Consider the following 11,048-nt stretch of genomic DNA (forward strand, 5'->3'; position numbering starts at 1 on the left):
ATCAATCCTGACACTTGTAAACAAACGCTCAGATATCCAGCCAGCGAAACCTCTGACACAAGGCACATCTAGAAATAGGTGCACAGAAATAATCTCATAAGGCATGTGACCTAGCCAACAGCGGGGCCCTGTAATGCTAAGGGACGTGTGCTACTTGCCTACACATTAAGTAAGAACACCTACTTCCAAATCAGTGATCATACTCATGACTTTATGTGTGCTATATTATACTCTCACAGCATGGCATGATTACATGCACTTCCCTTTCTAAGAAATTGTCACAGAAATGCTCTTTTCTGTTTTCATAAATTTAATCTTCTCCTTTTAGTACCTGGAAGCATTTTTCAGCAGTCATCCCCCAGCAGATATAGTCCCAGCGTGGGGAAGAGACCGCAATCCCCATCACACGCCAGGGGCACAGGGTTAAAGTTTTATTTGTCTCTGCTTTCCCTCCCACAGCAATCCATGCCTGGCTAAAGCATCAGTGCAGAAGTGCTGCTAGAGCATTTCTCTTGGCTTCTTGAAGCTTAATTTAAAATGCAAAAGTAGCCTTTAACTTTTGCAAAGGCAGGGAACTGTAGGGGAAGTTTGCAATTTTGGAAACCTATCAAATGAGCAATATTTCATAGCTGCCGAAAGGACCAGGACTTTAGACTTCCAAATACAGACAGACTATTTCTTCTTGTATCTGTTGTAAAGAAAGCCAGAGAAACATACAGCTGGGTAGGATGGTTAGGGCAGGCAGGACAAGAATTTCTTCAGTAAGGTCACTGTTTTTTAGTATATATGTGTTTCAGTAGTCCAGCAAAATTTTGTTGTGGTTGTAAATGTGATTGTAAAATTGTGTTTTGACTTGTATTTATTTTTCCCCAGATGTACCAGTTTTTAATGAAGCTTACAGGGACAGCAAAAACAGAGATGGAAGGAAAATTTTGAATGACTGCTTGAAACTGAAACCCATCAAGTGAGGTATATAACCTAGATACACTCCAACAGCTGGGTGGCATGAGACACCATTGACTCCCAGCTGCTTGGTCGCACAGGAAAATGGGTTGGATGCAGCTAAGACGCAGGGGCTAGTACATTTATTTCCAGCTACTGTGTCATCTGAACAAACTGAACATTCTCACACTCCATCTTAAGCAACACAGAGTTGAGATGTAGGGCATTAGAACTAAGATGCCCTAATACTTAGGCATATTCTGCTCATTTCAACTTAAAGCTGTTCATGGCCTGCAAAAATACACTTCTTCGTGTGACAACAGCATCTTTCACCAAAATTATTCACCATCTTCCTAGCAGTTTCCTTAGATTTACTAATAGTTACATTATTGTCCTTGTTCTCATCTTTCATCTTTTTGCTTTTATCAAACTTCTTTGTTCCCTCTGAGGGAAGAAGCTGTTACAGTAGCTGATTGTAGTAGTAGAAGATCCCTTACTTTAGCTTTGCTCCCATCTATTGGGTCTATCTGCCCCGGAATCATGAAATCCCAGTTGCAGAATGTGAGCTCCTCTTGTGGTCTGTCTGATGAACCTGCTGTGGTCAAAGCACCCACCTTTCTGGGAGTCTCTCATCTATTCAGCTCAATTCTGCTGAAGCTCCTCAGAGCCTACAAATTTCACATCAAGCATTTCAGGGCTGAGTGAATTGTCATTTTTCTCCTACTGGAGAAGGTGTGACACTGCATGCTTAATTAACACTTAATTAATGATTTAAATATTTACAGGACTTTTGGCTTGGCAACATTTTCCATTTCTACAGTCTACTGGGTTCTGTTCCAAGCATCAGCTCTAATACCTTACCCAGTGTCTGAGAATCAAAGCAGGAGAAAGTACTCTGACAAACAATAAAATCACATGGCTTTGGGTATAGGGCAAAAAGAAAAAAAGTTTTTGAGCTAATTTCATTCACTTAATAGTGGTCAAGTTTCCTCAGTCAACTTGATCATCAGAAGAGCTAGGTTTATGAATATACTGCCACATTGCATACAGTAGTTTAATCTCCATCTGTTCCCATTGGATGATAATCATCATGATCTTTTTTCCTGCAAAATCATACTATGATTGTTATTACACAAATAAAAGCTGATCTTAGTGGGAACATTTGTCATTAAGATAAACAAAAAATAAATAAAGATTGCTGCTAAACAACAGTGCTTTGATTAATAGCAACATAAGCTAATGAGTATTATTCGTTACAGTTTCACCCTTGTTTCCTCTTGCTATTTTATTCATAGACCTCGTGTTTTTGCTAAAAAGGGAATAATAAACAGCTGCACAGTGTCCTGGGTCGCAAACTGAAATGGCCTCTTTCAAGGCATGTGAAGCTGATAAAACTGCAGAATCAAGTCTAAATCAAAATCCAATGCTGGCAGCCTAAGCCTGAAGTATACTCACTTGCTCATTTTTTACCTAATTACATTTGATTAGAACAGATGAGAATAATTTGTTTTTTAGTGATAGCAGTAGAGCAGATGCACTGAATCACTTAGTCCTTTCCCCTGCTGTAATAACCTTGATCATCTTCATGTTGCTCAGAGAAGAGAGTTAATTTGCCTCTCAGTAATAACGATCACTTATCCTCCCTATGTATTTCCTAGACCCTCAGCAGCATTCAAATGTGTGCACTCGTTCTTTATATTCTAAGTGTTGTATCACTACACTCCAAAGTACAAATCTGAGCAATCCTTATATTTTTTCCCCATGTTCTCACTTATGTTCTCTAGACGAGCCTTTTGTTTCTTCTGTCCCCAGATCCTGCTAATTCAGTTCATGCTTACTCTTCTACTACCTTCCAGCTAATACGTAGGTATCTGTGGGTGTCTAGGAAGTCCCTCTAGTTATTAGGCTTGAAAGTTTCCTCTGCTATGCTGATGTAATTCTTACTGATTTTCAACTCTTTTAAGGTGTCCATCTTTCTCCCCGTCCCTAAACTACCTCCCATGTTTCTTTATTACTGAAAAAAGACATTTCCTCCAAATTCCCAACACATTTCTTAAAGCCTTGAACTTTTCAGAGAGCTGTTTTTCTTATCTGTACAAATACTGGCTATTTATTTAGCAATGTCACAGCCATTTGTAAGCAGCCAAAGAGAGCAGAACAGCATACTTCCCTCTATTAATGTAGAGCTTTTATCTTTTTCCAAAAAAAATCTACATCCTTAAGAACGATGAAGCTTATCTCTTCTGTTTCAAAGGCAGAACTCAAGAAATCCGGATTGAAAGTGAAACGTGGCTCAGAAGAACAGAAATGAAATGCTCGTTCTTTTTCTTACTTTATTTCATAAGCAATAGAAGTTGACCTGACAGCTAGGGCTAAGCAAACTGAGCTCTCATAACTCTCAAAACAACAAGAACTTCAAAGCAGTTATGCACCTATAAGTTTTGGAAGTGGGGAGTAGGAAGACTTGTTAAAATTACATCATTATCTGAGAATTCTGCTTGCAGGGACAAAAGGAAAGTTGGTCCTTTTCTAATAGTGTGCTATTCCATAATATTCTGCTTATTTCACAATAAGCTAATGAGCCTCATCTGTTGCAACTTTATCCCAGAGCTACTTAATTCATTGACCTGGCAAGTATACTGTTTGCTGGAATAACAAATACCAGCACAGCTCCAAATTCAGCAGAGTTCATGGCATGACCTCTGATTATGTTCACAGCAGAGACTGGGAATAGCATGAGGGCATCTCTGCCAGACTCTGCCTTGTGACCAAGACAACTGAAGGTCATATAAATTAGGACTTGGTCTCTCCTGCTAGCCATTTGTTTATTATCTCCCTATTTTTCCTTACCGGAAAGTATTACACATGATAGGTATTCAGCATTTCTGATAGTTACAGTGAGGGAATGGTGAAGAATTTGCTCTGGCAAAGCAGAAAGCCTCAGAATAAGTGCTGTTTAACATTAACATATGTAATCTTTGGATTTGGATCTATCAGTTTCAGTGATTCAACTCATTCTTCTTCCTTGCCCAACAGATGGGTGACCAGGGAGGTTTGTGATGGAGTCACTGACATTGAAGGTGGTCAAGGAACGTTTAGACATTCTGTTGAGGGACATGGTCTAGTGAGAACTATTGGGGATAGGCAGATGATCTTGTAGGTCTTTTCCAACATCAGTGATTCTATGATTCTATGATTCATACTCCACATGGCTACTAACAGCATTTCTCTGTGGCCAGTTATAGTTTTTCTAGGAAAATTATGGGGTTTCATTGTAAGACACTGCTATTCAGAGCCCCATTGCCATTACAGAATAAGTTTCCCTCCTCCACGGTAAAATTGATCTTTGAAGCCTCCATAGTGAGGAGAAACTCTGGATCAGGATTCAGGACCTGAAGCAGAATGAGCAATGGAAATTACTACAGGAATCTGTAGTAGAATTCCTATCATCAACTTGAAAAAAAAAAAAAAAAAAAAAAAAAAAAAAAGAAGAAGAATCAGAAACAAATACCACAATCTGTAAAAAAGTCTATACAAGCATGAAAGTGAGACATAAAATGGATTTCTAATTATAATTTTGGTGTAAGATCACTTATCACTAACAAATATACAGAAAATCCTTCTCCCTTATATCCAGGGGGCAAAGATATCATGATGCACAGAGCACTTGGGGGTGGGAGTGGGGCTAATGGGTGACATGCTTTGATGAAGTCAGCCTGTGAGCTTTGAATACTTATTTCTTAGGCAATCTTCAATGACAACATTCCCTCCAGATTAAGAGTACACTTTGCTGTCAGGTTGTTACCCTGGAATGCTCTTGTCTTCCTAGTGAAGAGCTGTTGTTCACTCTACAGTAATGCTTACCTCCTACTCAGCTCATTCACTTATTGCTCATTGTTGTAAACACTCATTAGTGCTTAAGAACAGCTGGCACCTCTGTTTGCTTTCGTTTCTAGTGTTCTACTGGAGCAGTACTCTAAAAGGAGAATGAATTCATTTCTAAGAAAAAATATGACCTCAATTCTTCTCTAGTTGGAGTAAATAATTACTGTCCTTCCAGCCATATCTTCATCATCATTTCTTCCATATCTTCAGTCATCACAAATGCCTAAGGAATTGTTATAAGCAAAGGCCAAGCCAAACTCCATTTTCTATCACAAAGTTACCCTGACACAGTAAATTTTCTGACCATTTTTATTGTGAAGTCTCTGTATGGTCTGTCTGACACAGCTGTAGTGTCAGAGTGCAAATGCCTTACATTCTTCAATGCATTTAACCTCAGAATATATTTCTGATACAGTAAAATGTAGTTTGTGGATGGAGAACTGAAGATTCTGGAGGGTAAGTCTTAAAAGGTTTCACTTCTAGACATGTTTATCTCTTCCCAGTGCCTGTGGTGAGACCCTTGATAACTGCAGAAACTAGAACATCTAAATATAATTTAGATTCTAGCCTAAGTTTCTCACTGAGGGTCGCAGAGGAAGTAGTTAGCAATTCAGGCAATTGAACACAAAAGTTTTGAAGTTCAAAGTACCTCTAAAGGTGTTGGATAATTTTTCCTGTTATTGTTTGCACCTTCTTGTTAAATGGAAAAAGTACCCTTTCCAAAAGTACATGGTCTCAAGAGGGAGATGATATACTTTTAAGTCCAAGGAAATTCTTCTATGTTTTTGCTGAAGGCCAAAAAGAGGAGAGACAGCCAGGGAGCCAATCTGAGAAAAAAGGACTGCAATTTTGCTAGATTGCTTTCTTTTCACTTGGTTAGGCTTCAGGAAAACAATAAGCATGTGGTAGTGGCAGGCACTCACTCCCATTGCACTACCATTGTAAAATCAATGACTAGCTGGAAATGGATAAATAAATACAAGGACAAAATTTGTAAAGACAGACTGACCTTATAACTGCAGGCAGGGACTTCAGGTGAAAAATCACAGGCATCCCCTACAGCACCCTGAGATGAGATCACTTATTATCAATATGCAATGTTTGCCATTCAGATTGTATCAAACTGTAAATGGAAACTAGACTATAAGCCTTTTAGTAATTTTCAAGATTTAACAGTGTTATTCCTCTTTCTGAGATGGATCTTGACAGAGCAGAGGAAAAGGGATATTCCTGGGCTCCAGCCTGAGGATTTGGCACAGGTGCATGAATCTCATGATGTCACATTGCACGTGAAAATAAGGCCACAGTCACATCACTCATGTGGTAGTGGCAGGCACTCACTCCCATTGCATTACCATCATCATGTGATGTGACTGAACCGAAGTCCTCATTCCTGCTTAAAACGGAGACAGCAAAACGGATTTAATTCTGACCATAAGATCCAGACAGGGCAAGCCGATTTTTTGTCAGTTGTCAGGGATTCTAGTAATTTTCACTGCAAATGCTATCAATCCAAAATACAGATTTAGCTTCTACAAATGCCCATGTTGTACGCTTGCTGCTCAGATGAGCCACTGAGTTCAGAGCACAGAACATACTACTTCAGTAAATAAAACTGAAAGCTTTTGGTTGGAGCAAACAGAAAGCACTTGGCTGGCTATTGCAACGTTTGGTATTTGGGATTTTATTAGTTGGTACATAATTTAAAGATCTCTATAATCAGTTAAAAAACATAACAGTTTGTTTAGCCTATTTTAAGACACCAATCCCAAGGGCCCTTGACAGATAGGAAAAAAATTACCCATGCTCTTGAGAGAAGTTGAGAGTTCACATTTTGATTCACTCAGATGTCATGTATACTAACTCTGCAGGAAAAACATGTGTTGACTGTACTTCTGAACTGAAACTTCTAAAGTTTTGTGCGTCTTAACTTCCAGTCAGTGCAATTCATCTTCAGTAATCAACTGCTGGATTAAAAACAGTGGTCTCATTACTTAACTTCTTCCCCCCCACATGATTTTACCAGGAAATATTCTGCTTGCAACTTGTTGCTGGGAAGATTCCATCCAAAGATGATCCTTTATATATATTTAAAGAGTTTCCATTATTTTTTTTTTTTGCAGAGGAATGCCAGCAGGCATATCGGTTTTGCCATCTATGAGGTACTTAACAGTACTTGAAAAGTGTAATTCATGAAAAGTTCATGCAGTATTGCTCTTTAATGTCCCACTCAGTCAGAATTCTCTACAAGGCTGTCAAAAGGGTCATTAAGAGCAGATGGGAAAAGCCAAGAAACAAAAATTTCTTTGTCACTTAATGCTTGCTTCACCTAACTGAAAAGATCACAGAAGAAAAATTTTTGGTTCTGGGGATATTATTTTTTTAATTTAATTACGTGTTCTTGTGGTGGGTAGAAGGATTATCTGGCCTCTAATTGATGGAAAAAAACAACCAGAGGGTCTGAAGGAAGACACTTGGTGCTTTCCTGGTTATGTTGCTGCAGGGCCGGGCTCCATGGCACTACAGGGAATCCTAACTGCGGCTTCCTCCAACAAGCTGCATGGAGATAGGTCTACACATCTTTCTGCAGCTGCCACATCACATTCCCACCTGTTCTCAAAAGCACCAAACAAACAAAAGAAGTCTCACAAAACAAACTTAATCCTAAGGCACCCTTGACCATTGGAGCAGGGACTGATGATCTCACAAGTAGTGCGGTGCCTTCCTCCTGGTGACGTGACTGGTATGAAGAGTGTGCCTGCACCATTCCCTTTGTGCTGTCTTAACTGCAGCTTAACTGTGCAAGTCTTGCAATGCTCTGAGTAAAATTATACTAAGTGAAGCATCTGTGCTGCTTCTCAGAAGGACCACATGCCAGGAGCATACAGCAAGGATGAAGCACACCTTTCAAGTGAAGAAAACCTGACAGGGGATAAGTTTTTCACTGGGAAAGTTAGAGAATATGAGTAACACTTTCTCCTGATAGTGCTCTTTGACAGTGAAAGGTGGTAAGTGAAAACACTCACTCCTGTATCATTCTTTCATCCTTGCTTCAAACTGTCTACGCATCTCGTAATACACATCCAGCAATTAGCCTACAACTTCTTACCAACTATCCCTCTTCACCCTGGTTCTTGGTGTTTCTATCCATCCTTGTGCCTTCCCCCACCAACACTGTTCCCTCCACATCTCCCATCTTCTGTCAGCCTGATTCCTACCACCCCCAGTTCTCTCCCTTGTTCATATAGCCTCATTATTCCTTGAAATTTCATTGTCCACAGGTGAAACTAGATTTCCAGGCCCTGGGTTCCTGGCACTCCTAGGTTCAATTTTAGAATGTGTCTTCTGCCTCCAAAGGTTAAAGCAGCATTTCAAAAACAGAATTTTTTTCCTGTCTTGGGGACTGCAGGCAGTGAGCCATCTCATACTCATCTCAGCTGTAGTTCTAGCTGCTCCTGAAACAGAAAAAGCATGTGCTTGAAATTTGAGATGCATTCATAGATGTTCCCATTCAGTTACTTATATCCCCTTATACTGATGTAGATGTGGATTACTGAGTGGAAGTCAACTGCTGCAGAAAGCATGTACAGTCAGATCTATTCCTACCACCATATCAACAAGCTGTAAGGCAACAACCCCCTTTCTTAATCCTGAGCTAAAGTAGATTTTATCCTAAGGGATTTTCCCTTGCCCCCATCATCACTGCTGGAGTAGAGGAATAAGCTACATATTGCAGCAAGGATGTAAATAACAAAGATTTACAGCAAATGAAGAAATTAAGTCATGTTCCTGATGTCTTTTGATATCTTCAAGTACATTCCCCAGTGAATGCTCACTAAACACATTGCTCATTTAAATCACTGCTAATCTTCACCAACATTACTACTGCCCCCATATAGTTTTCTTCAAAGCTTCGTTCTGTCTTCTTCAGTATGCTGCTGTAGCTTCCTGCTTGGGTATCCAAACAAGGCACATTTGCCATCAAAGTTGCCCTTAGTATTCTGAATCTTTTTGTGTAAGTAATGATCAAGTGAACAAGGAAAACTTGTAGAGAGGTAAAAAAATTCTGTAAAGCCATAAAGTAGTATTGCAAAAGGACTAACCATTTCATCAGAAAGAAACTTATTTCCCTGTCAGATTAATCCAGCTATGTGTTAAATGAGTAGGCATTATGCAGTTATTTCAAATTACCTGTAAATTTTTCATATATTTTTGACTACCTGGCTTCCAGAATGCAAGTTAAGATCAAGCTCCCACTAGTCATAAAATCTTTAAACTGATTTCAGTGATGCTGGATTCAGCCACAAAACACAGACAGGAAAGCACTCACCAATGCAGGGGAAAGTACTGCACCATCAAATACAGCTCAGGGTAACACTGTGCTGTAGCCACACAGATTTTCTCTAAGACCAAGTGCAAGGAAAGGAACATTCTGTGCAAGACTTTAGTAAGAGTTCCTAAAAATGCAGAGTAATAATTCAACACAAAAGGTGTTGTACCGCTGATGCAGTTAGTTCTGATTTAGATCTCATTATGAGAGATAATGACAAACTGGAAGTTTTCAGTTGCCTAGGCAGTAGCAATCATAACTTGATTATGCTCACTAGCGCTGAAAAGGAAGTCAGTACAACAACTAGTGGTTTATTTTGAAAGCTTAAAAACACCTGTGCTTTAAACCTCCCTGTCTGAAACCTGGGAAATGAAAGCATAAGGCATGAGGAGAACCTCCAGAAGTCAAAGAGGCCTGAATGAATGTGAGTTTAATAAGAAGGTAATGAGTCAATATTAAAGAGTAAACCACTGAAATAAGTAATACATTTACCTAAAGACTTCGGAGAAGGAAAGTTTACTAGCTTTTTTATAAGTTCAAGGAATGTGTCCAAACATAGACTTAGCAAATCTAAGAAAAACAAGGCATTTTTCTTTGCTTATACTGCTCATCAGCTTCACTGCCACTCTTGCTACCCCCGTGTGTATGGCTGTCATCATTAGCTCTGCAATTCCCCAGCTGATCTTCAACATGCGAGCTTTTTTAGGCCCTCCAGTTACTTCCGTGCTTTACTATTACAAAGAATACAAACACACTCTCTTAATTCAAAAAGAGATAGTAACGTCTATGGCTTTTTCTTGTCTCAAGATCTTTCAGTATTTGGCTTAGGAGCATTTGTCAAAGCTTTCATTTCTATAAATTTGCAGACATTAGTTGCAGCCCCACAGCCACTTCAACTTTGTCGTTTACTTATACTCTAATAACAATATCATAAGGTACTGCACACCAGGGTGTGCAGGGTGCAGCCATTCACTTCTCTTTGTTACCAGATGCTTTAAGAGAACTCTTCTCTGATGTCCCTGCCCATATGAAGCACTTTGGTAGCTCTGAAATAATTCACTCTTTACTTATTTTGAACTGAATTAAAACTCCAGAAAGGAGAACAGTAAGCCAGAAGTCAAATTTCTTTTCAACAATTCCTTTTTTTCAACATTAATGGTTTGGAGCTCTGTCAGGTGAGGGTCAGGTTGGGTATTAGAGAAAGTTTCTGCACTGTAAGTTGGTGGGCACAAACAGGCCGTCCAGGATGGACGGCATTTGGACAACGCTCTCAGACATAAGATTTAAATTTTGTGTGGTCCTGTGTGGAGCCCGGAGCTGGGCTCAGTGATCCTTGTAGGTCCTTTCCAACTCAGGATGTTCTGTGATAGTTGTTTCTTGAAGTAAATTTCTGGGTAATAGAATAGTAAGTTATAGCTGTGATTCAATCTCCATTCTTCTGGGCATCAAAGAGCACATATAACATCTATTTTCAACCAGTTTGATAGCTTGATACATAATACCTTCATTTAAGAGCCTACATTCTCTGTAACAGCTTGCAGAGAAATGTAGATATCTTAAGATGGAGATTCTTAGCACTACCTAAATTGGATAACTAAAATCAGATTATGAAGCCACACCTTCTATAAAATAATCTACAGATCAAAGAGAAAGGGGTGCAGGCATGCCCTGCATGAAGGGGGTATAGCTGCTCAGAGAAAATGTAGAGCAAAGAAGAACCAGTCTTTGCCAGGAAACAAATAAGCTTTATGAACTCCAGTTTACTAGCAGTTATCCTCATATGACTCACATGAACCACTACCAATGCTTTTTTGTGCTTCCCCAGTGCTCTGTGTGGGCTTGTTGCCTCTGGCATAGCACCACACAGAGCAAATGGAAGACCTAGTATGGG

This window comes from Lagopus leucura, unplaced genomic scaffold, assembly GCF_019238085.1.
Source record: "Lagopus leucura isolate 7727_CA_CO unplaced genomic scaffold, USGS_WTPT01 Super-Scaffold_100014, whole genome shotgun sequence".
NCBI lineage: Eukaryota > Metazoa > Chordata > Aves > Galliformes > Phasianidae > Lagopus > Lagopus leucura.